Consider the following 22,288-nt stretch of genomic DNA (forward strand, 5'->3'; position numbering starts at 1 on the left):
ACTAATTTTATTTTTATGCAAATACAACGAATTGAAGTTATGTTAGTCTTTTCAGTTGGTTGATATATAATTAAAATGTTTATTATGGTTTATATTCAAAATAATAAAGCTATACACAAAATTTTTAAAAAATTACAGTTATAACATTTATTATTAAAATATGTTATAAAAATTTATTAAGATTCACACCTTAATTATAACGCAACTTAATAGAAATATTTATTATTTTTATTTTTATTTTTCTTATTCTTTGTAACTTAATCATGTTCCTCATTACATTTCAATGATATTCTATTTTCATACTAATTGTAAAAAAAATAGTTAATTATGTTAAAAGTTATTTAGCATGCTTTCATAAAATCCGAGATCTTTGCTTCTTCTTCTTCTTTTTTTTTTCTCTATAAGTTGTTAAAATTTATATATATCGATTAATTAAGTATTTCAACAACTTTTCATAATATGAACTAATAGCATGGGATTAGTATTCAAAATTTAAACATTTCTTATTCAATATTTTGAACTATTATAAATAAGAATCACTGTCTTCACTTTTTGCAACTTTAAGCTTTAATATTCGCATAACTCAGAATAATCACTTTTATTTCAACAATGACGTTAAGTTTAGTATGTCTTTGTCATTTTCCTATTAATTACATTCATATTAAACGAAACAAATCATTTTGTTATATTTTAATTTTTGATTTTATATGTTGCTTGATTATACAACTTTTAATTATAAAATATAAAATAAATTAAAAATTTGTCATACACAGAATATTAATGACAACAAATTTATCATAATCAATCAATTTCAGAATCTAAAGATTCTAGAAATGATTATTTCAACAAAGTTCGGGTAATCCGATTTTTGGGATAATCATGTTTTTTGGATAAACATGAAAAGATGATCTCAGATGACATTATATTAATTGTTTAAAATGTATGATATTTTATGTGTATGTATAATTTTTTTGTTAGTTTCATGGATATATTTATCATTATTTAGGGTAGGTATGTACTTGAACGAACCTTATTTGTCACACGGACAACTATACGTGGCTACATCAAGAGTTACAAGCAAACTTCTATATTACCTTATCAAGAGTTACAAGAACACATGGACTAAAGATTTTGATTTTTGATAAATAATGTATACCGGCCAATACAACAACAAATTAGTGTACAAGGAAGTTTTTTACTTATTTGTAACATATTTGTGTAACCTTAATTATGTAATTTTTACAATTTTAACATAATTGTAACTGTATTAACAATATATGATCATTTTGTTGACTGAATTTCACTTAATGGATAGAGTTTAAAATTTTTATCAATTACTCGTGTAATACACGGGCCTCAAACTAGTATGAACATAAATAGATATTCGAACAAAAAAAAAAAGAAAGAAAAAACGAAACAGACTATCCCAATGAATACTTTTTAGAACGTGTCTACCACTCTCGGATCATAAAATTCGTTAACAAAATATAAAAAATTATTAGTCATAGACTTATACTATTTTAATAATAAATAATAGTGTCCTTATAATATTAGGAAGAGAAATGAAACATGCAATAATAATAATAATAATAATAATAATAATAAAAAGAAAAGGTGGATGAAATGAATGATGAATATATAGAGAGAGAGAGCTGCTTGGATCGGCAATTGCAATTACAAATAATTTGACAAACCCTAGCAATCGTCTTGCAGTCACTGATTGTGTTCAGGAAACCTGAATGACGTTACGTTAGAGTTAATTATAATCTTCTGGTGAATGAATGAATGAATGAAGTTATAAATGGCGCTGTTGAGACGGTTGTTTTACCGTAAACCGCCGGACCACCTCCTTGAGATCACCGACAGGGTTTTCAGTACGTATCGTTCATTCATTTCGATCTTATCATTTGATAGTAATAATAATAATTCATTGTTGATTTTGAATGCTACGTGCGTACGTTAGGTTTAGTTCAGCTATATATCATCAAGGTTTTAGAAGATCAGTAGAATTTATTAGGGACCTAAAACTAAAACTGATATTGCCATTCATTAATTCATTGACAAAGAAGCAATCGAGATAATTTTAATTTGATTATCACAACTAACTAACTAACTAACTAACTAATTTAAAACACCTTGCTAGCTATTATCTGATTATGATTATTCGCTTTCAAAACGCATATCCAACATCTCTTTCTTTTATATAATATCACATGCAGTCTTCGATTGCTGCTTCTCAACTAATGTGCTGCAACCAGATGCATACAAAGCTTACATCACTGCCATTCTAGCCCAGCTTCAAGAATACTATCCTCAACCTTCTTTCATGCTTTTCAACTTCAAACAAGGACATGACAAAACGACCCAAATTTCGGCTATACTATCTCAGCATCATATGAAACTCACAGAGTACCCTTGGCAGTATCCCATGCTACCATTAGAAGCTGTCTATCTTTTCTTACAGTCCTGTCAAAACTGGCTATCAGACCAAAAAAACGTGCTTCTAATGCATTGTGAAACAGGAGGCTGGCCCGTTTTTGCATTTATGCTTGCAGGCCTTCTTTTATTTAGCAAACAATATACAGGTGAACAAAAAACACTAGAAATGGTATACAAACAAGCTCCACACGAGCTATTTAATATTTTATTGCAGCTAAATCCTCAACCGTCACAACTGAGATATCTTCAGTATGTCACCAAGAGAAATTTAGGGATTGATTGGCCACCTGAAGAAGCACATTTAGCTATCGATTGTCTTATACTTCGCTTCCTCCCACTAATTGGTGGAAAGGGTTGCTGACCCATCATCCGCATATACGAGCTTTCAACAGAATCTGATAAAAGCTGTAAGCTTTTATTTTCCACCTTAACCTCGAACACCAAGAAGCATGTTCGCTGTTATCGAATGGTAAAATGTTTGCTTCCTTGTTTTTGTTTACTTGTTAGACATAATATATACCCACATCTAGTGAAAACATATGGAAACACAACTTGCTCTGTAGTATAATCCTGTGGCTTATGATTGCAGAATGAATGCCGACTGGTAAAGATAGATATTCATTGTCGTGTTCATGGGGATATTGTTCTTGAATGCGTTCATTTAGAGGATGATTATGTAACGGAGGATGTGCTGTTCAGAGCAGCGTTCCATACAGCTTTTATCCGGGGTAATGCATTGGTGTTGGCTCGTGATGAAGTTGACCTTAAGTGGGATGCCCGGGATCAGATGCCAAAAGACTTCAAGGCGGAGGTAGGCCCCTGACTTTGACTTTGCTATGCACTAACTAGAGGTGGCAATTTCAACCAATTTACTTCAGAATGAATCAATTTATGTTGTGTTTTATTTGAAATGGGCCAAACAAAATTATTATCAATGCATACAACATTCTAAATTGTTTTACTCAAATATTTAATTTTGAATATTTTCTTATAATATTGTTTTCTGATCATATCTGTAGATACTTTTTGTGGATGCTGATCCTCTACCATCTGTTATCACCACAGACAGAGTATCTGCTGATGGCAGTGAGACAACTGGCAGTGGTTCAGCTGATGAGTTCTTCGAGGTTGAAGATATACTTGAAGACAATATTTCAGAATTTGAAGCAGAACTACATTCATCTCAACATCATGATAGGAATCAAAACGATCATGTTGAGGTTGACCCGAGTCTGCAATCAGTGGAAGATGTTAACATAAAAAACACATTAGTAAAAGATGTAGATTTGAAGCTAGTTGTTGATTTGAAGCCCACAATAGTCAAAGAAGAGGCTGATATGGGTGACTCTGATAAAGTGGAGAGCTTGGAAGTGAAATCAGATGATTTATTAGAGGAAATGAAAACCATCAAAGATAAAGAAGAGAATCAAAGGGCGAAGAAGGTTGAGCCCACTTGTCGAAAAATGTCAAAAAAGGAAATTCCGAAAAATGCAAGACTGGCGAAACCGAATGCTGTGTCACGATGGATTCCGTCTAATAAAGGCTCATTTATGAATTCCATGCATGTACACTATCCATATTCTAGACATTTGAGTGCACCACCTGTGTTAACACCATTGAAGGATTCTCAGTTAGTAGAGAAGAAGAAAGGATCAAAGAAACAAGCTTCATGTCCACCATCTTTGGATGTAAAACAAGTGACAAAAGCTAATGATGGATCACTTGAATTGCCAAAACATTTGAAAAATTTGGAAATCGGATCAGCGGTGCCCTCTTCACCAGAATTGCCATTACCAGCTCCTGCTACCCAGTCACTTGGTGATGATTCTACAACTAAAAAACCTACACATGATGGTTTGGTAGTTACACCTATCTCCACCACTGTTGCCCTATGGTGGCACACCTCCACCACTGTTGCCCTATGGTGGCACACCTCCACTAGGTGTTCATGCACATGCACCTCCTCCATTACCTGGAGGAGCCCCTGAACCCCCTCCACCACTTGAAGGAGCACCTCCGCCACCTGGAAGAGCACCTTCGCCTCCTCTACCCGCAGGAGCGCCATCACCTCCGCCTCCACCACCAGTTGGAGGACCACCTCCACCTCCACCTACGCAACCATTTGGAGGAGCGCCTCCACCACCATTTGGAGGACCACCTTCACCTATGCCACCATTTGGAGGAGTGCCTCCACCTCCGCCACTACCAGGAGGACCACCTCCACCCCTGCGACCATTTGGAGGACCATCTCCTCCAACACCAGGAGGAGTGCCTCCACCTCCACCACTACCAGGAGGTCCACCTCCCCCACCATTTGGAGGACCACCTCCACCACAACTACCAGGAGGACCACCTCCCCCGCCATTTGGAGGACCGCCACTACTTGGAGGAGCACCTCCACCTCCTCCACCGCCTGGAGGAGCACGAGGACCTCCTCCACCGCCTGGGGTACCTGGACCTCCGGGTGGCCCTCCACCTCCACCTGGTCGATTAGGTGGCGGTCCAGGTAGAGGTCGTGGGCATGGACCAGCAGTGAAAAAATCTAACCTAAATCCACTACACTGGAGCAAGGTAACGAGGGCTATGCAAGGAAGCTTGTGGGAGGAACTGCAAACACAAGGGTAACCATCATTCTTCTTTGCTTTCTATATTTGTTGCTTCATTTTTCTTTTGTAAAAATAACTGAATCTTGCTAAGAAAAATCTTATTTTTATTGCTTCATTTAATAAAATCCAGTATTTGCATGCATGCATTTATATATCATTTATTCTAACGACTATTTCTGTTTAACTGAATTGTAGTCCGCCAGAATTTGATATTATAGAACTTGAGGCACTTTTCTCCAACATAGCCCCCAAAAAAGCTGCTCCTAAAGAGAGTGATAAAAAGGCTGCTAGTTCAAAACCTGAAAAAATCCAATTGGTAAAGCAATATAAATTTAGTTCTTTTAATTACCTTGCACTTTTCATAATTTTGGTCTTATCTTATAATCAAAAAATATCATTATTTGTGTTCTTTAGATTGATCTGAGGAGGGCTAATAACACGGAAATCATGCTTACAAAGGTTAAAATGCCTCTTCCTGATGTGGTGGTAAGTGCAGACTTTATATCAAAATATTTTTGTTAATTTGATTCGGTATGCGGTATAGTGATAACAACTTTGTGTGCCATCTGAAGGATGCAGTTTTAGCAATGGATGAAACACTTTTAGATGTTGATCAAGTAGAAAATATTCTTAAATTTTGTCCTACAAAAGAAGAGATGGATCAACTCAAGGTGAAGCCACAACTCATATTGATGCATTTACTTGGTATTAATTAGTATATTAGAAAAGATATAAAGTTTCTTAATTCTAACTGAACCTTTCTTTTCTTCATTCTCCCATTAAAGTATTAATCTTATGCATTGTGATTGCTCAGAATTTTACAGGCGACAAGGGCAAACTGGGCAAGTGTGAACATGTGAGTATCAAGACTATAATATATATATATATAGAAAGATAAATTTTTTTTAAGATTATCCATGTATGTACAACTTATCTTATCATTCTGTTACCATTGACCCCAGTCTGTAAAAGTTCAAGTTCATATAAGAGTCATAATCATGACTTAATAACACTCAAGAATTAAACCGTCTTGCAGTTTTTTCTGGAGCTAATGAAGGTGCCACGTATGGAGTCGAAATTAAACGTTTTCTTATTCAAAATTATGTTTAACACACAGGTTTGTGATTGTGGGTTGAAAGTTCACATGATCTTTGTTTATTTCATCATCTCATATCTCCATTCTTTCAGCTTGCAGATTTTAAGAAGAGTTTAGACATTGTAAACTCTGCATGTGACGAGGTGCTTCATTATTATAGATGCTATGCGGTGGAAATTTCGACCCGTTAACATATAAACGGGCTGATTCTGGTTATCTTTTATTTTTAACAGGTCAAATACGCTAATGGGTTAAGCTAAAGGATCAAAACCTTCTTACTTGCTTTATTAAAGAACATTTTATTATTTTTGTAGTAAACTAGTAATACAGTTTCTTTGATCATATTTATCACGTTGATTGTTCATAAAGTTAAAAAAAGTAGACAAAAAGGTCTTTATGGGCCGTTCTAGCTGACCTAAACCGCGCTTGCTTAAACTTACAAATTACCATTTTTTTTGGCATGAACTCACTTTGACCCGTTATTCAACCTGTCCAATTTTCACCTTTATCTCCATTGTTTTATATTAATTTATGTCTACATAATCCGGTTCTGTTGGTTTATTAGGTCCGGAGATCTGCCAAATTGAAGGAAATTATTAAGAGAATTTTATATTTGGGGAATGCATTAAATCAAGGAACTGCTAGAGGTAATAACATCACTTAACCCGCATTAAATAAAAGTTATTGGTATCATTTTGCAGGTTTCCTCATGTTACACTAAATTTTCAGGTGCTGCAGTTGGTTTCAAGTTAGATAGTCTTTTAAAATTGACCGATACACGAGCTTCAAACAGCAGGATGACTTTAATGCATTATCTCTGCAAGGTAACATTTTTGGTTCCACACTCATGCACCTTAATTGCTGACGTTGCATTTTCTTTCTGTAGGTTGTTGCCGCCAAATCACCAGCTCTTTTAGATTTCCATGAGGATCTTGTTAGTCTAGAATCTGCAACAAAGGTTTGAATTAAAATAAACTGTGTCGGTTAGTGATTACAGCTAGTAGTTTACTTATTGAAGGCTTTACTTGCAGATACAATTGAAAACTTTAGCAGAAGAAATGCAAGCACTTACAAGTGGATTAAAAAAAGTGAAGCAAGAACTCGATGCATCTGCAAACGATGGTCCGATATCTGAAGGTTTTCATAAGGTTGGTAAACATTTTATAGGGAATTTCTTAATAGATTTTATGTTTTAATCTGAATTCTGATCAATATTTTCTCACACTGTTAGACATTGAAGGAGTTCGTTGCCAATTCTGAGGCTGATGTGATGAATGTAACAAATTTCCATACCCTTGTGGTAAGTCCTTGTCAATTCAACCATTAATTTAGGAACATGCTTTTAACTGGCCTTATTTTATTATAAACTTAACATAGGCACTTAAGTGTTAGTGTTTATTTTGACAGCATGTATTAGCAGATGTATATGGTTATATTATTATTATTATAGAATAGATTGTATTTGATATAGAATATGATTCATCCCGAAATTAGAGGAGGGATTTCTGTATATATTAGGGATTATTGGTTAATGAGAATCATCGAACTTTATCAGTTATCATGGTATCACAGCCATCCCTGTAACCCTAGCTGTAAACCTTCACTCCTCTGATCACCTTTCTCCCTCTCAGATCAATTCCTTTCAATTTTTTTTTCTGTTCTTCTAAATGGATAAAATACATCCAGCGGTTACTGTTACTAACATCGAGAACCTCATCCCCCTTTGAAGAAACACTAAGTGACCCCGGCAGATTAAGGATAATCTCAGGGTTAAGTAGATGTTTCCTGTTAGGTCCGGCAAAGATGGTTATTCTTCTGATGACCTGCAAAACAGACACCGTGAGCTCGTCACTGAGAAGGGGGGGTACCTCCTTGTGACCACCCTCCGGCGTGAGAATCAGACTAGATTGCTCTGAATATAAGTGTATATTAAGAGAAATAGCTAGAGAAGATAAGATAATGATACCGTTCCAAGGTGTTGGAGTATTTATAGCCGAAGGTAGGTTTCCAAGCAGGTACAGCCAGCTGTATAATATTCCTTTTCCACCAACTGTGGGCTACGTACGTGCCATGCTGGTGGTTGGTGGGTAGGCAGCGGCTGATAGTGACATGGCCGGCTGTGTACTATTTCTTTTCCACCAACTACAGGCTATGTACGTGCCACGATGAGGGTTGGTGGGTAGGCAGCGGCTGATAGTGACATTTTGTACTAGAGCGTGTTCCTCCTCGTACTGTTGTCGGTGAGCTGTCACCCTGTGATTGGTTCATGGGCTGCTTTGGTCAGATCTTGTCTATTTTGTCCATACCTTGGCAGGTATAGTACAAAAGATCTTCCAGAAGCGTACGGACTGGCTCATTTGGGCGGGAGTATTCCCGCCTTGCTCATTCCTTCTTCAGGTGACATTACTGAATTATTGAGAGTTAGTGCCTTGTGCGTGTAGCCTTACTATTAGTGCGGGTAGCCTTCCCTGATGGCTTGTATCCGCAGCTGCGGGAACAGACGGGGTACTTTACCACTGGGAGGCTTTTCCTGCGGGAACAGCTGGCGTACTGCGCGTAAGGTCTTCATCTCTCTGAGCATGGTGGGTCCTGCGGATCCAGTTGGTCTTTGCGCAAACGTCCCTCTTCAAGGTGAGTCTTGCGGGTCCAACTGGGCTCTGCTGGGACCTACCTCTTCAAGTCCCCCCAGTCCATTGTTCTCATGAATTGTTAATAAGTGAGGTGAACTTTTGGACTTAAGCAAGGGGTTTTGAAAAGGGTTTTTAGTTTTAAGGTTTTCCGTGGAGATTCTTCACGCGGTTTTCCTAATGTCACGTGCAGAAATTCCCGACTTTTCTGCTTGATCTTTGGGTATGATGCAGGTAGGTGTGTAACCTCCTCGCAAGTCAGGAGCGTTGAGTTTCACTTGTGTAGATTCTCCACGAGGTTTTGGTAGTTTTAGACATAGTGATCAATTATGTTAAACAACCAATTCCATCTTGGAGCTTCAAACAATCTAGTTCTCAACGTTCCCGCTATGCGGGGATGTTATTTCCCTTTCCACAAGCATGGCCCAGAAGATCCTTCTTGGTTTCAATTCCCTGCAAGTGCTAAGTATGTGAAGGGTTTCGCCTTGACACTGTACCCGCACTCGTCTTATAGTTTCTTGATTTCCAAGGTATTATTGGCTTCAATTCCCTGCAAGTGCTAAGTATGTGAAGGGTTTCGCCTTGACACTGTACCCGCACTTGTCTTACGGTTTCTTGGTTTACAAGGTATTCTTGGCTTCAATTCCCTGCAGGTGCTAAGTATGTGAAGGGTTTCGCCTTGACACTGTACCCGCACTTGTCTTACGGTTTCTTGGTTACCAAGGTAAGGGGGTATAGTCCCTCTTATTTTTGAATCTTTTTGAATCTTTTTGAAATTCGAAGAGTTGGTGAAAGGATAAGAACAGTCCAAACTGTTGAAGGGACGTTAGCGTCGTCCGACTGTTTCTTCTGACAGTTTCAGGACGTGCAGGAAGTTATGGCGACGTGACAGTATATGGTCATTCCAGACGCGAGTTTTCGGGCGCGTGGGCGCGAGTTTTCGGGCGCGTGGGCGCGAATTTTACGGCACGCGTCCTGTCGACAGCTGTTGCCAGCTTGCTTTCCACGTGTCGTTGTCTCATTGCGCCTGCGCTTTTCCCTCTCCCCCGCATTAAATTCATCGCATTCATTGCAATGGGTATATAAAGGGGGAAGAGGATGCATCTCAACTTACACCTTCACCTCCTTCTTCTTCTAAGCGATTTCCGGCGAATACTCTAACTTTTCCATCGAGCATTCTCCTGAAATCGTTCTCTTTCATACCTCAAAATGTCTTCTACTCATGATCCTGAGGTTACTGCCGAAGAGTTCGACGTATACCCTGAGAACCCGATGTCCGCGTCTGACAAGGACGACAAGAGTACTGCTGGCGAGTGCCAGTGTGCTCTCTCTGTCGATCTATACAACTATATCGTCAAGAAGTTCATGCTCGATCCTTACGAGCCTGAGTTTCCGGAGCCTCACCAGACGGTGTATGATGCCCCCAAGGGTAAGATAGGGGTTTATGCCTCATCTTTCATATATGGGAATCTCAGATTCCCATTAACGAAGTTCGTATACCGTGTTCTGGAGAAACACGGTGTACATTTGACGGAGGTACACCCAATGGCGATCGCTAAGGTTCGCCACTTTGAATAGGTGTGCCACATTCTGGGCGTTGAGCCCCGCGTCGACCGCCTGATGACCTTCTACTCCTGGGGGTGCATCCAGGGCTGGTATACCTTGGTCACTCGGATCAAGGGTTTGAAGATCTGTGCTACCGAGCGCAGTCTTCGGTCTTGGAAGCGGGAGTTTTTCTATATCTCCGCTCGCGTCGTCCCCATAGCGATGACGTACAAGAACGGGAGAGCACTCCCCAACCTTCACGCCTCCAACTACCAGGAGACTGAATGGTTTACCAAGATCTCCCGGATCCAGACTCCGGTTTACCGCTTTGCGGAGTCTGGGATGGTGATGCTCGGGATGAGCCGGGTATGGAAGGATGCCGGTTCTGGGACGCCGCAAGTACCTATCATCCTTGAATACGGTTCGAATTCTATTCCCTATGGTATGCTCCATCTCTTTTTGCTGATTTAGGGTTTTTCTTCTAACTGTTTTTCTGTTTATTTTCAGAGGGGAACAACTTGCAGTCGCTTCTGCAACCGCGTGAGAGCGGTGGTCCCGCTCGGCTGGGTACTCGTGCTCTTGATGAGAACGAGTTGCCCATTTTGGAGCAAACGGCGGATAGGTTCGTGGAGGTCTACCCGCCGGGCCACGAGATTTTGAGCGCCACGCGGCCAGGTAAGGGATTCTTTAACCCTCACCCTCTTCATGCTCAAACCTCTGCTGGAGTTTCCCTAATTTTATCATCTTCTGATGAGTGATCCGCAGATGGGCCTTTCTTCGTGAGGAAGAAGAAAGCTGCCGGCGTGAAGGGCAAGGCGAAGGTCGCCTCTACCGCCGATCAGGGAAATCGGTCCGACTCGGAGACCGAAAGTGAGGAGGCGGCGGGGAACCCTGGTGAGACCATTGTCACGGGGGTTGGGACAGCTGTCACCTCCGAGCAGCCAAGCGTTACGACGGTGACTGGCTGAAGAGGCCAGTTCCATCGGGTTCGTCCCCGCCCGTCAGAACCTTCAAGATTAAGAAAACCCGTAAGTATACTTTTAATCTTACCCGCAATTCTTTCTGCCATTGTTTTAATATTGTTATCTTCATGCAGGCGTGGATGCGACCACATTCCAAAGTGGTGCGGGAAGGAGCAGTTCTGGACCCACGACGGTAGGTTTGGTCAACCTACCCGAGGCGATAACCCAGGCAGCTGCGCCTGTTTGCAGTGTTGGTTCAGTTGCTCTTCCCGTTGAGGCAACTGTTCCAATTGTGACGTCATCTCCGCCGGCTGTCAGTGCCATATTCACTGCATCCTTTACTGAGCCGGCGGTGATTTTTTCTGCGGGCTCCTCCGCAGCGGCGGCCACGGTTGTGAGTTCACCTCTAGTGAGTTCACCTCCGATGGTCTCTACCGCGGCGGCTTCAACCGTGCCTCCGGCACCGGCGACTACCTCGTCCCCGGCCGGTTCATCAGGTATGTTTAGGGTTGGGGCTTCTAGCCAATCTCTGCCTCCTTCCCATCTGCCTGACCTCTTGGATGGATATCCCTTAGGTTTGGGTGATGGGTTTAGCGGCTACCGGCCTGTTGTCGACCCTACAGGTGCGTAGGTTTATTTCGGCCTATTATCTTTTTTTTTTATATATCATCTTTTCCTAACCGTTTTTTGTTTTTGCAGTTTCGGATTCCAATGAGGTGTATGTTCCACGGTGGAACATCCGCCGGGGAACAACCCTTCGAACGGCTGTGGACTGCGTCGAGTGGGCGCGTCACGCAGCCCCAAGTGGTGCGTTGGGGGAAGCCATGTCTAGCTACTAGGAGGGTAGGCTGACGAATGAGCTTCGGATTCTCCTTGCCCGGATGCAGCCGCGCGTCGAGTTGCTTTGTCATGAAAACGACAAGTTAAAGGCGGCGCGTAGCCAGGAAGTGGCTCAGGCGCGGGCTATCCGGGAGGAGAACAGGAGACTTGCCGCCATTGCTGCGGAGAAGGAAAAGGCCTTCAAGGCCCTCGAGGTTGAAGTTCAGGCCCGGCTCGAGGCCCGTTCAAAGGCTACCCAAGCTGTTAACGAACAGCTTAGGTTGGCTAAAGAAACTGCGCAGAACGCGACCGAGAGGGCCACCAAAGCTGAAGCTATTGCTGAGCCTCTGCGCGCTGAGAATGAGGAGCTTAAAGCCAAACTAGAGAGGCTTCAGCAGGCTCATGATGCTTTGGCTTTAGAAGATGCCAAAAAACTCCAAGAGCTCCTGGACCAGAAGGGTATGCTTGACCGCACTGAGCGTAAGCTGAAGGGCGTTGAAGAGGCTGTTGCTAAGAAAGTGTTGCTTGCCAACCTTAACAAAAATGAAGCCGAACGCGCCCGTGACCAAGCTCAAGCTGCCCTCCAGGAAGCTCTGATCACCAAGGAATGGCTTCTACGAGAAGCGTTGTCGCAGGTATGCGTAGCTTCCTAATATCTTTACGCTTTTCTTTATACTTAGAAAAGTTTTTGATACATATTTTTTTTTTGTAGGTTGTGCATCGGATCTTCACGAACACATCTTATGACGATGCCATGAGCGCAGCCCTCAACGCTTCCCATGAGGATGGGGAAAAGGCTGGTTTCTTGCTTGGTCTGGGGTTTGTTGAGAAGGGCATCCCGCCTTCCAACTTCCCTCTTTATGACGTGGACACTGAAGCTGCTTACGACCAAGCAGTGAACCAGTATGCTGCCTTCCCGCATCCGGTGGTGGAGAAGGTGAACGAAATTGCTGCTGCTTATGATGGGCTAACTATTCTCAAGGCTTTCCTTGAACCGCCACAGCCAACTGATGGTGCGGGTTCAAGTGGGTTTGGGGGGAGTGGTCCTGAAGTTTGAACCTTGAGATCCCTTCCCACCGTTAGGATAGATTTACATTACTGTAGGCGGGTAGATACCTGGCCATTCTTGTAATGTTTGAATTTTTTGTGAAATATAAATGTTTGTGCGGGTAGGACCGTCACTTTCACTTAATGACTTGCTTTATAAACGTTATATGACTTGCTCATGCATATTATAGTTTAATTTGGCACTTGTTTTGCCTCATAAACAATATATGATTCGCTCATGCATACTTTAGTTTAACTTAGCAATTTTCCAAGTGTTTTGAATAAGTTAACCTTTCGACGCGTGGTTGTTAATAGGTTATTGTTCAGTTTCCTCTATCATGATTGTGCGGGTAGAACCGTCACTTTCATTTAGTGGGATGACTAAACTTCACCTATAACTGACCTGCGTGAAGGTTTTCCTCATCTTTTTAGAAATTTTCTAAGTGTTTTGAATAAGTTAACCTTTCGACGCGCGGTTGTCAATAGGTTAATGTTCAGTTTCCTCTATCATGATTGTGCGGGTAGGACCGTCACTTTCATTTAGTGGGATGACCAAACTTCACCTATAACTGACCTGTGTGAAGGTTTTCCTCATATTTTTAGAAATTTTCTAAGTGTTTTGAATAAGTTAACCTTTCGACGCGCGGTTGTCAATAGGTTAATGTTCAGTTTCCTCTATCATGATTGTGCGGGTAGGACCGTCACTTTCATTTAGTGGGATGACCAAACTTCACCTATAACTGACCTGCGTGAAGGTTTTCCTCATCTTTTCCTTAGAAATTTTTACCGTTTTTTGTGTTTATGCGGGTTTTGCCGCCTTCCACACGCAACGACTTACTTCCCCACTTATTTATGCGGTGAATACCGGCATATCAGTGTGGTCAGATCATAAGTATAAATGTAAGACCATCAGTGTCAATGTGATAAGGAGAATCATTTCCATTAGAAGTGGCTCTAGGCCTTTTCTTTACAAGTTTGGAATTGATCTACATGCAGCCTGTGTAATTGAGCTCCCTTCCATGTTCTTGGGATGGGGTTGTCATCGAGCCTTTCGAGCCGATATGCACCTGGTTCGGAATCTCGTTGTTTACGCAGTATGTAGTCTCCAACATTGAAGCTGCAGTTTCATCCGTGTTTTCCCCAACTGGGGTTCTACACGCATTAGCCTGCTTAGCGTCCATTACGCCACGAGGTGAGTGAGTTTCCCATTTCTGACGAATGCTTCGACGACGTCCTTCAAGGATACGCATTCCTCCGTGGTGTGGCCTTTTGTCCTGTGGAAGTCACAGGATTTGCTCTGATCAGCGTTGTGACGCTGTCGGATTATTGGAGCTTTTGGCCATGGGAGTCTCTCGGTGGCAAATATTTCGGTGACGCTTTTGGTGAGTGGCGTCCATCTGGAGTTCCGGTTCGACGACTGCATGTTATCCCTTCCGCCTAACCGAGGGTGCGAGCCGGATGAGGTGTCAAAGTTTACCCTTGACTGCCAAATACCAAGCTTCCTCTTTTTGTTTTGTCGGGCGGTAAGGACGTTGTTTTCTCTTGTTTTTTGAGTGTAGAGGTTTGTGCTATGGGGAAGATCTCTACCCAGTTGGTTTTCCGTTTCCGCGAAGCGTTTAGCTGCTGTCATGATGGCATCCCACGTGGATGGCATGCCATCTTTACCCGTTAAGGTGCGGATGAGCTCTGGGTCTTCCGCGCCCTGGATGAAAGCAGCGCGAACAAGATCTTCGCTAATAGTGCCCAGACTTAGCTTCTTTGAATTGAAGCGCGTGATGAAGTTTAGTAAAGACTCATCTTCCTCTTGGATGCAGTTGAGGATCGTCCATTGCTCTTCAGTATACTTTCTTTGTTGACTGAAGTGTTGGCTGAACTTCTGCTGGAAGTCTGCCCAATCGTAGATGTGGTGGACCGGTAGACGGTCGAACCACGCTCTGGCTGCCCCAACAAGCGTCATTTGGAACATGTAACACCACGTGGGTTCCGTCCAATTGCTGACGGTTGCCCCTGCTATGAATCTGTTCAAATGATCATTTGGGTCAGATATACCATCATATGTGCCTATGTTGGACATTTGTTTGGCACTTTTCGGGGCAATTGCTTCCGCGATGTCCCTTGCAAATTTGGACGTTCCCGCATTTGCAACAGTTGGTCTGAAGGTTTTAGAGAAGTCACGTGGGTTTCCACCCGCGTTTTTTGGTTTAAAGGTTTCTCCAAAATTTCTGTGGAAATCTGCTTGTTTACGCTTCCCTTTCGCCCTATGGCGCGGGTTTGCGTCACTGTCAGATTCTTCCCAATCTTCATCATACTCGCACTCATTACTCATGTTGAGCTGTTGTCGAGTGTTTCCGAACTCGTCATTAGCCTGTTGGAGTGAACGTAAACGTTCATCCAACTCAGCTTGGAATTCTTTCTGACGTGCTTCTACCCACGCTTTAACTTGATCAAGTGTTTGGCGGGGGAGCCTCGTTTGTTGTTTCTCCAACTGGGTATCAATGAATCCCAGGGGAGGATTGTTTACTGCACTTGCCCCGGCTTGGGTAACTGGGTAGTGTTCGTAAAAATTGTGTACTCTCCGGTGTTCCCCCCCAGTAGCTGGGGTTGTGGTTACCGGGGTTTCTTGGTCACTCGCTGGCCTTGGCACCGGAGTAACCTTAACCATCTTTTCAGAGGTTTTGAAAAAACTGAGAAAATTAGTTCTAGCTTTTACCCACGGATGGCGCCAATGAAGAAACACTAAGTGACCCCGGCAGATTAAGGATAATCTCAGGGTTAAGTAGATGTTTCCCACGAGGGTTAGGTCCGGCAAAGATGGTTATTCTTCTGATGACCTGCAAAACAGACACCGTGAGCTCGTCACTGAGAAGGGGGGGTACCTCCTTGTGACCACCCTCCGGCGTGAGAATCAGACTAGATTGCTCTGAATATAAGTGTATATTAAGAGAAATAGCTAGAGAAGATAAGATAATGATACCGTTCCAAGGTGTTGGAGTATTTATAGCCGAAGGTAGGTTTCCAAGCAGGTACAGCCAGCTGTATAATATTCCTTTTCCACCAACTGTGGGCTACGTACGTGCCATGCTGGTGGTTGGTGGGTAGGCAGCGGCTGATAGTGACATGGCCGGCTGTGTACTATTCCTTTTCCACCAACTACAGGCTATGTACGTGCCACGATGAGGGTTGGTGGGTAGGCAGCGGCTGATAGTGACATTTTGTACTAGAGCGTGTTCCTCCTCGTACTGTTGTCGGTGAGCTGTCACCCTGTGATTGGTTCATGGGCTGCTTTGGTCAGATCTTGTCTATTTTGTCCATACCTTGGCAGGTATAGTACAAAAGATCTTCCAGAAGCGTACGGACTGGCTCATTTGGGCAGGAGTATTCCCGCCTTGCTCATTCCTTCTTCAGGTGACATTACTGAATTATTGAGAGTTAGTGCCTTGTGCGTGTAGCCTTACTATTAGTGCGGGTAGCCTTCCCTGATGGCTTGTATCCGCAGCTGCGGGAACAGGCGGGGTACTTTACCATTGGGAGGCTTTTCCTGCGGGAACAGCTGGCGTACTGCGCGTAAGGTTTTCATCTCTCTGAGCATGGTGGGTCCTGCGGATCCAGTTGGTCTTTGCGCAGACGTCCCTCTTCAAGGTGAGTCTTGCGGGTCCAACTGGGCTCTGCTGGGACCTACCTCTTCACCCTTGTTCTTGAAACCGAAAGCTCCCAATACAACTCATGGGCGGAGTTGTTCATAATTCATCTAACCACATCGATCCTAAGGCCCCCAAACTTGCTTCCTCATCAACAGATAAAGATGACTCGACTTATGTTAGCCCAGCCCTATGGAATCGATTAGATGCGATAGTGCTCCAGTGGATTTATGCCACCATCTCTCATGATCTGTTACATACTATCCTAAAACCCCAGTCCACTGCTCTTCAAGCATGGACAACTTTGGAAAATATCTTCAAAGATAACCAAGCCACACGAGCCGTCTACCTTGGCAGAAAATTCGCCTCCACTCGTTTGGATGATTTTCCAAACATGTGGTCACATCATCCGACCAGTTACGGGACAAATTCATGTTGCATTTGTCCACCGAGTTCGCCATGAAGGACTTGGGTCCCCTGAGTTATTTTTTGGGCATTTCGGTTACCAGGATGCGAGACTCTCTTTTCTTGTCACAACAGAAATATGCCTATGAATTGTTGGAACGAGCCGGCATGAGCTCGTGTAAACCGATTGCTACTCCAGTCGATACAAAATCCAAGCTCAGTACCATGGCCGAGCTGCCGCTTGACGACGGGGGTACAAAATACCGTCAACTGGCTGGGGCCCTTCAGTACTTAACTTTTACACGCCCCGACATCAGCTATGCAGTTCAACAAGTTTGTATGCATATGCATGCGCCGCGAACGGTTCACATGAATGCCTTAAATCGCATCTTAAGGTACATACATGGCACTATTACTCAGGGTTTGCACATATTTAAATCATCAGTTGGCAAATTACTCTCATACACTGACGCCGATTAGGCTGGGTGTCCCGACACACGTCACTCCACTTCTGGTTACTGCGTGTATTTGGGTGATAATCTTCTCTCGTGGTCATCCAAACGTCAGGCCGTCATTTCCCGATCCAGCACCGAAGCGGAGTACCTCGAGGTGTCGCCAACGTCGTGTCCGAAACTTGTTGGCTGCGAAATTTATTACTCGAACTTCATTATGCACCATCTCATGCAACTCTAGTATATTGTGACAATATAAGTGCCGTGTACCTATCCTGCAACCCGGTTCAATATCAGCGAACAAAGCACATTGAATTGGACATTCATTTTGTTCATGACAAAGTTGCAAGAGGCGAAGTCCGGGTTCTTCACGTTCCATCTCGTCATCAAATTGCAGATATCTTCACCAAAGGCTTGCCCTCATTTCTGTTTGATGACTTCAAATCCAGTCTCAATATTCGTGAACCTCCAGTTTAGACTGCGGGGTGTATTAGCAGATGTATATGGTTAGATTATTATTATTATAGAATAGATTGTATCTGATATAGAATATGATTCATCCCTAAATTAGAGGAGGGATTTCTGTATATATTAGGGATTATTGGTTAATGAGAATCATCGAACTTTATCAATTATCAGCATGTTCCCTAAAATTTGAATTGTTTTTCCCAGAAATTCAGTATAGTTGCTTTTTTGGATTATCTTATTAAATAGTTTCGGTTACAGGGTAAAAATGCTGAAGCATTGGCCCAATATTTTGGTGAAGACCCTAGTCGTTGCCCTTTTGAACAAGGTATGTCTTATTATAATTACCTCTTAACATGTAAAATTAAAAAAAAAAAATTAACAAAAAAGGGGGTCCAACAGGTAAAAAATTACCCAAAATGTTTCAAATGATTAGACTATTATCGGTTTTATTGAAATAATATAAACTTTATAACTATATTTAACACATTAACCGGTTGTTTTTTCATCCGTGTGGACTGAAATGGCAAAAGTACTGAAACTCCCTTACTTTAAATAGGCAAGAAAGACCGAAATGCCCTTACTTTATACGTAAAACAAAGAGACTGAAATGCCTTACTTTAACAGAAAACAAAAAGACTGAAATGCCCTTCCTTTATACCTAAAACGACTAACATGCCTGAAGTTATAACAGAATAAATTAACGGAGTTAGTCATTTGGACTGAAGTGACAAATTTGACCGAACCAAATGGACGAAAAATGAACTTAACTCTAAAACAATCTTATAGTTTTGGACCAAAACTGCTTCTCGTCAACAGAACACAACCCGACCCGTTTCAAAACACACAAAATTACTTATTTTGACATGTCACCCAACCCAACCCGTTTACCTTTCATTAAGACCTTTTATTGATTATGCAGCTACTCAAACCCTTCTAAACTTTGTGAGGCTATTTGGAAAATGCCATGAGGAGAACATTAAACAGGCTGAACTTGAAAGAAAGAAAGCCGAACAAATGGAAAAGCGGGTGGAAAAGGAAGCAGTTGAGAAGTAAACACGCTACGCTCAAATTGATATTCAGAAGTCGATATCATGCGAAAAGTCAAAGTGTCAGGTCAATGAAGAATTTGCAAGCCTGCTGCCAACCAGACAAGAAACTGAAACATAACTGATGATGAGAAAAGGCAAACTCGTTGGTCAATGAAGAATTTAAGGGTTCTTTATAACGAGCTAGCAAAACTCAGATGAAAAAAGTCAACATGTCTGGTCAGTGTAGGGCACCATGAACCATGAAGAAGGCGTGTTCCACCGTTGAAGGTTATGATCTTCATGAAACCATTGTATGTAATCATACGGACCCCATCTGGCCATAGATTCTGGGTTTGGTTGGCTGTGCTCGTGGGGCGCATATCAGGATCCGGGCCATGACAGTGGTAGCATAACGGTGTACAAATTTCTAACCTTGACTAACTTAGTGGTATTTCATCATCGTATCATACCCGCATTAAGGTTGTTTGTTAGGTTCCCTTCTAAATAACCGAGTTTTACAGAAACCGAACGATGATGGAAGTGCAATGTATTGTATATAATACTAAAATGGAAGATAAATAGGAAATATAAATGTAATTGTTGTACCAGGAGATACTAAATGTTTCTAGCATTCACATATTGAGTTTTGAGTGAGATTTTGGTTGAGAATTATGATCCAGAGTAAATTATGCCAATTGTAACTGTGGTATGTTTAAGTTTCAACTTTCGTTATCTTCCCTTTAGAAACATAATATTCAAAGTTTATATAACACCATTTTAGTCTAAAGCTCACAATTTCAACCCAAATTATGTAAATGCATGAACTCTTTATATAATACTGACCAAAATCAAACACTTGAGAATGCTAGAAACATTTAGTATGCTATATCTATACTAAGATACTAGGATATAGCCCGTATAATACATGGGTGGTTAAAAAAAATACAACAAAAAAGTTAAATTTAATAATATACGCAATAAAATACATTGCCGTCTCAAAAGCATATTAAAATATATTTATGTCTAAAAATATGTTTAATATAACATATTTTTATCTTATGGATTCAAAATAACATACCTTATGGAAGAATGATTTTGTTTTAATAATATAAATAAGTAGATTAAAATTAAATAGTTTATTATGCGTAAATTATAATTTTAGAAATTATTGAGGTGGAATCTTATGTGGATAGCTTAATTAAAGGTCATGTGTAAACCATGTTGCTTTAATATAATAGTTACATTAGATGCTACAATCTAGTCCAGAAACAAATTTCCATAGTTCACTTAAAACAGAAATTATGAATATGTAAGCAAATTTGCCCAAGTGAGTGAGAAAACGCCTGATAAACCGATCGCATTGTTCGACAAAACATCATTTCTAAACTAGCTTCCACCCACAAATGGTAGTGTCTAACAATACCACTGTCAAGATCTTATGTGTCACATTTTCTGTTAACATGCAACCAATTAATCAAAGCTTGCATAGAGGAGTTCTTGACGATTGTGACCCTCAGTTGCATCATATGATAGAAACATGTCGACGTTGATAAATAAACAAGAAAAAAAAATGAAGAAATATGTGGATGGAAATGAGATCGGCTCAACGTACCTTACCCTCTAAATTTTCATCACACTCCTCACTGAAAATATCAAATCAAATGTTTCTTCTTCTTCTTCTTTTTTCTTTTCTTATTTGTTTATTAGTATGAATAAAGGATAAATATTAATGATGTGACAAATTAAGGAACGAAATACAAACAAGTAAAAAGAGAAGTTTGAGGTACGCTTAATACAACCCTTAAAAAATGTAATAAAACTAAGGATTAAGATTGCTTCTGCGTCTAAACTTTAGGGGGCATTTTAATAATTCTATACTGCTATAAAATGCTTATTCTTTTGTCAATGCTGACTCAGAGTTGAAATTATACAAAGGTTGTTGCTTTTGACACCCTAATCTACATCACATCCTTTATAAATATCTAGTAATAATTAAAACAATGCAATAATGTTTTAATTATTAATCTATAATTAACGATTACCTCTTTTTAATTAGGGATTTTTACATATTTTCCCTTCCTAAACCTTTGAAATTACATATTTTTTCAAAATACAAGTTTTTAATGTAAAATGTAGAACACTTTTTAAACATAGTTTGAAAAAATATGTAATTTCAAAGTTTAGAAAGAAAAAATATGTAAATGCCCATTTTAATTACATCATCCAAATAATTTTTTTAATCTTACTATAGGCATTCTCACTTTCAATTTTTTTTACACTAACTTTTGAATTTTTGTTTGACCTGGTTATGTATTTATTTTAATTTTTCATTTATTTCTTAAAGTTTTATATATTAAAGTAAAAAAGTATATATAACACTAATACAACCAAAATTATATTCTTTATATATAAATATGATTGATAACATAAAAAAATATAAGCTAAAAAGAAAAAACAGATTCCTCATATAAAAATATTTTGAGCATCACATTCCTTGTAAAATGAAAATAATTGTCATAAAGGATTTTCACTTGGCAAGAGCATTCATATCCTAACCACTAAATTTTGTGAGTGGTATTTTTTTATAATTTAGGGAATGGTTTAGGGTATTGTGAGTAAATGAGAGAGAAAATACAGTGATTTTTCTGTATATTTGAAAAGTTAATACTCATCCCTATGATTTTTTAATATTTATTGAAAGTAGTTGTGAGTAAATAAGAAAGAAAAGGGTAATGGTAGAGGTATAAAAAATTATTATTTAATTAAAATAAAGAGAGAAAATATGATGTTTTTAGTGTAATTTTGGATCCCGAGTGAAAAGAGAAATGAAAAGAATCATTTCCTTTCCTTTCTTTTCTCATTTCTTTTCTTTTCCTTATCTAATCCTTTCCAATTTAGAAAGAAAACAAACTTATCCATTTTACTTTTCATTTTTCTTATTTTTCATTTTCTTTTCTTTCCTTTAATGAAACTCGGGAACACATACTTCATTGTTTCTTTTTTCTTTTCTTTCTTTAATGAAACTCGGGAACACAACACAACACTCCACTTCTTTCTTTCCATTTCCTTTTCTTTCTTTCCTTAACTGGAGGGGATGAGAATGCTATAAGTTACTTGACGTGGAAGCCAAAATAAAGTAATTGTTTGTTTAAACCA

At 40.4% G+C, this 22,288-nt stretch overlaps 1 pseudogene; it reads left to right on the top strand.

Annotated features, from left to right (window-relative positions):
* Positions 1-1,801: 1,801 nt before the first annotated feature.
* On the top strand, positions 1,802-19,269 carry LOC143628267 (formin-like protein 20; annotated as a pseudogene).
* The last annotated feature ends 3,019 nt before the right edge of the window (positions 19,270-22,288 follow it).

The sequence above is a fragment of the Bidens hawaiensis genome, unplaced genomic scaffold (genome assembly GCF_021521415.1).
Source record: "Bidens hawaiensis isolate Kalapana, Puna unplaced genomic scaffold, B.hawaiensis_p1.1 tig00004864_1, whole genome shotgun sequence".
Taxonomy (NCBI): domain Eukaryota; kingdom Viridiplantae; phylum Streptophyta; class Magnoliopsida; order Asterales; family Asteraceae; genus Bidens; species Bidens hawaiensis.